General features: G+C 45.6%; 1 pseudogene; it reads left to right on the top strand.

The window, feature by feature from the left end:
- The first annotated feature begins 244 nt into the window (after positions 1-244).
- LOC103746164 lies at positions 245-1,072 on the top strand (annotated as a pseudogene).
- The last annotated feature ends 3,988 nt before the right edge of the window (positions 1,073-5,060 follow it).

Genomic DNA, 5,060 nt, shown 5'->3' with positions numbered 1-5,060 from the left:
GCTACTGGGTCCACACCCCTAGCAGAGGAGTTATTGGCAGGTGATGGTTGTTGGGGGAGGGAGAATCACTTTTTCTTGGGGTGGGGTGGCCACCAACAGGTTGCCCATGCCCCAGTGGATGACCCCAGATACATGTGAAGCACTAATTGGACTCAGTGGGTTAAAAAATAATTATTATGATAAAAATAAAAAAAATAAGTTTCTGCTCCTCCTGGTTCCAGAGACAGCTGCATCTTTTCGTGCAATGTCAGCCTCATCCCTGAGACACAATGGTGAAGTCAGAGTGAAGAGAATTGGCCATATTGGGCACCTGCTCACCAGGGCTGCCTTCAGCTCTGGCAAAGTGGATATTGTTGCCATCAAGGATCCCTTCACTGACCTTGTCAACTACATAGTCTACATGTTCCAGTATGATTCCACCCACAGCAAGTTCCACAGTACAGTAGAGACTGAGAATGGGAAATTTGTCATCAATGGGAAGGTCATCTCCATCTTCCTGGAGCAAGGTCCCGCCAATATCAAATGTGGTGATGCTGGCGCCAAGTATGTTGCAGAGTCTACTGGTGTCTCCACTATCATGGAGAAGGCCAGGGGCCCACTTAAAGTATGGAGTCCAAGGGTCACCATCTGTGCTCCTTCTGCTCATGCCCCCACAAGAAATATGACAACTCCCTCATGATTGTCAGCAATGACTCCTGCTTAGCCCACTGGCCAAGGTCATCCATGACAACTTTGGCATTGTTGAGGGACTCATGACCAAAGTTCATGGCCACTCAGAAGACTGTGGACAGTCCCTCCGGGAAGCTGTGGTGTGATGACTGTGGGGCTACCCAGTACAGCATACCTGCACCCACTGGCACTGCCAAGGCCATGGGCAAGCTTACTCCACAGCTGAACAGGAAACACAGTAGCATCGCTTTCTGTGTTTCTTCATTCAATGTGTCCATTGTGGATCAGACCTGCTGCTGGCACTGCTCTCAACAATCAGTTTGTCATGCTCATTTCCTGGTATGAGTTTGGCTATAGCAACAGAGTGGTGCACCTCATGATCCATATGGCCTCCAAGGAGTAAGAAGCCCTGGACCACCCACCCCAGCAAGAGGAAAAGAGAGACCCTCAGCTGGGGGGTCCCAGTCCCCAACACACTAAATATCTCCCTTCACAGTTTCCATCCCAGCACCCAGAAGAAAGGGAAGGGCTTAGGGAGCCCTACCCTCTTGAATACCATCAGTAAAGTTCACTGGACCCACAAAAAATATATAAATAAATAAATGAATAATGAAAGACAGGAAGGAAAGAAAGAAGGAAGGAAGGAAGGAAGGAAGGAAGGAAGGAAGGAAGGAAGGAAGGAAGGAAGGAAAGAAAGAGAAGAAAGAAAGAAAGAAAGAAAGAAAGAAAGAAAGAAAGAAAGAAAGAAAGAAAGAAAGAAGAAAGCTAGCTTAGAGTGAGACTTTGACCACATTATCCTTACTTCAGCCTCCCATGAATTCTGCAGATTTTGGGGGTGACAAGAACCTGCCACACTTAAACTTTCTGGCTGCATATCTTACTATTCCTCATCTGAAGTCCCCAATTCCAACTGCCTTTGAAGTTCTACCAAAAACTGTGCTAAACACCATCCTGAGAGCCCGTGGTGAAACAGCCATCTACACAAAGAAGGGGTGGGCAGGTGAGGGGAGACAAGCCTAAAAACAAGCGAAAGGAATCACTACTCTTTCTCTTCACCATCAGATCCCCTGGTGCACAAATTTTTCTATGACCAGCATTTATTGAGAATCTGCTGCCTGCTAGGACAAGCAGTGAGCTGAGTCTTTTTAGCACAAGAAAACCATTGAACTGCAAGCAATCACATAGTCACACAACTCTCAAGACAAGGGACACCGCAGTTGGCCACAGGGAAGGGTGGGGAAAGGTCTCAAATGTATTCCTGACATGGGATTGTGTGTAGAAGGAGGAGGCAGAAGATAGGCCTGAGGGATTCTTGATCATGAGAAGTTTATTCAAGGCACATTCAGGGAAGTGTGAGTATTGAGGACAGGAAGAAAACTCCTCATCAACATTTCCCCTGATAGTGCTTCCTCCAATTGCTTCATGAAGCATCTATATCTGGATACCATGAAATTCTGTGACTAAAGAGTTACATGCATGCACTGGGCATATAGCACAGCCAGTAGAGTGTTGCTGAACAAGCACAATGACCAGAGCTTGATCCCAAGAACCCACAGGAAAAAAAGCCATATGTGGTGGTATACATTTATCACCCTATCCTGGGGAGGTGTAGACAGGCAGATGCGGGGGGCTGCCTGGCCAGCCAATCTAGCCTAGTTGGTAAGGTCCAGGCCAGAGAGACACTGTCTCAGAAACAAGAAGTCACAGCAGCTGTGAATACCTGAACGAGAGCTGCGGAAGATCAAGTCAGCCTTTCCTGGGTCATCTCCAGGCCCCACCCCTTCCCAAGGAGCTATTGGCAGCTGATAGCTGCTGAGGAGGGAGAATCATTCTTTGAGGGTGTTTGAGGGTGTTCCCACTGGTAGGTTTCCCACACTCCAGGACACATATGAGGGTGATGCTAATTGGACTTATAAAAAAAGAAGGCATGAAGTTGGGAGAGGGAGGTGCTTGGGGGATAAAGGGGAACTTGAAGGGGAAATGGGGGTGAATATGAACATATGTCATCATGATGTTACATGTATGAAAGTCTCAAATAATTTTTTTTTTTTGTCTTTTTGAGACAGGGTCTCCCTGTAGCCTGAGCTGTCCTGGAATGCACTATGTAGACCAGGCTGGCCTTGAACTCACAGAGATCCGCCTGCCTCTGCCTCCCAAGTGCTGGGACTACAGGCGTGCGCCACCATGCCCGGCAAGTCTCAAATAATTTTAAAAAAGTAAAAATTCTAAAGCCCAAACGGAACTTTTAAAAATGTGGACAGCACCTAAAAAGGACACCTAGGTTGTCCTCTGGCCTTCATATGCATGTGTATGCACATACATGTGCACCCACACACACATGAACAGGCACAGGACACACACACACACACACACACACACACACACACAGAGAGTTCTATGCATAAGATTTCACCTAACAGCAGCTAGAGACTGAAGGACACCCACCAAACTCTTTTAAAAAATAATTTATTATTTTTATTTTATATGTATGTGTACATATATATAGGTAGGTATACTGCCTACATATAGGTAGGTGTACCCATGTCATGCAATACCCACAGAGAGCAGCCAGTGCTCTTAACCACTGAACCATCTCTCCAGTCCCCGTTTTTTAAAGGGTCTACCAAAGAAGATGGCACACTTTGAAGGTGGTGTGCCTTAGATGGCTCTGTGTCAGTTCTAGAAGAGTGAACGGATCTCAGTTTGTGTTTCTCTTCTCTATTAGGCTTTTTCACCAAACCCTTCTTAAATGGTCCAGCCTTTACAATGTGATCCACTAACAGTACCATCAAAATTCATCTCACCTCCCTATGGGCAGGAGATGACAGTGACCTTTTAATCTTGAAGCCGCAGCTTGAATATTAACCCCTGAAAGACAGTTTGAAGCAAGCACTGATCACACTGGTGAGGAAGAAGTGCAGGTTATGATAAGCCACGAACCATCCATTTTATCTACATATTTTTTGTCTTTTTGAGACTTTCCCCATAGCCACAACTGGCCTGGAACTTATTATGTAGACCAGGTTGACCTCAGTCTCACAGAGATTCACCTGCCTCTGTCTCCAGAGTACTAGAGTGGATTAAAGGCATGTCCCACCACACCTAGCTATGTCATTGTTATTGTAACAATAATACATGGAAGAGCTTGGGGAAGTATAGTCTGTGCAAAAAATGGGAAGTGGAGTCAGGGTAACTTCTAGCAAACACACTCAGTTGCTACTCCACTTATTGTAAGCTATAGTCATGGAGGTCAATTCTCTTTATCAATTCCCTTATAAACAATTGTAAATGACATTTCCACACATGCATGTGTCTGATCTGGATTTCTCAAAATGACAAAGCTATAGAGAAGAAGAACAAATCACTGGCTGTTAAGAAAGGCGGGGGGGGATGGGGTGGCTGTTGGCTCTAAAAGGATAACACTTGGCACCAAAAGGAAACTGGGGTTCAACATCAATCATGGAGGATTTTAGTATGTAAATAATGCCAGAATTAAGGGATCTCACTACATAATAGAAAGTGGGTCAGTTCATGAAGAGGACACAGTAATCCTAAAAGCTAGTGGACCTAGTACCACAATTTCAAAGTACACGATGTCTAAATGAACAGAACTCCTTCAAGGACTAACAGAGATTCCATGCTGTCATCAGATTTTAATGCCCCATTGGAGATGGAAATCCATAAGGTACCATAGGATTTGGGTTTCACTATCAACAACCTGACCCAAAAGATTTTTAGACAATATTCCACCTAGTAAGTGTACCACAGTTACAAAGGCAAGTCATAATCTGTGCCATGAACCAAGTCTATGTATTTGTAAAATTCAAGTCATGTGTGTTCTTTGTATTAGATCATAGATCCTTTGACTCTCTTCTCCCCTCCCCTTCCCTCCCCTCCCCTCCCCTCCCCTCCTCTCCTCTCCTCTCTTCTTTCTCTTCCTCTCCCCTCCCCAAGAAATCAGGACAGACCCCAGCAGCCCGTCCCTTAGAAAGATGACATCCCCTACTGGGAAAGTTAGAACAGAGATCTCAACACAGGAAAAGCAAGCCCAGCCCCTCTCCCTCATAGCTGCAAGAGAAACTTATGGCCCTGCCCAGTACCAAGTTCCTTGTCATGTAGAACAAAACACGTCTCCTTTTGCTCACAGAATTCTTCTGAAGGCAATCTCTCTCTCTCTCTCTCTCTCTCTCTCTCTCTCTCTCTCTCTCTCTCTCTCTTTCTCCCTCTCTTTCTGCTCCCCCCCCCCCACATATTGTATATGATGGCTATCTCTCCTGATCTTTTAAATCTCTTGTTGCTCCCCATTGCATAGCCAGGTAAGGTGGCCCACAAGAGGAATGCTCCTGGCTGCTTCCCATCTCACTATGGGAGTACTGGGAACACAGACACAC

The sequence above is a fragment of the Nannospalax galili genome, unplaced genomic scaffold (assembly GCF_000622305.1).
Source record: "Nannospalax galili isolate Female #2095 unplaced genomic scaffold, S.galili_v1.0 scaffold224, whole genome shotgun sequence".
NCBI classification, from domain to species: Eukaryota; Metazoa; Chordata; class Mammalia; order Rodentia; family Spalacidae; genus Nannospalax; species Nannospalax galili.
This window is presented reverse-complemented; position numbering and strand designations above follow the sequence as displayed.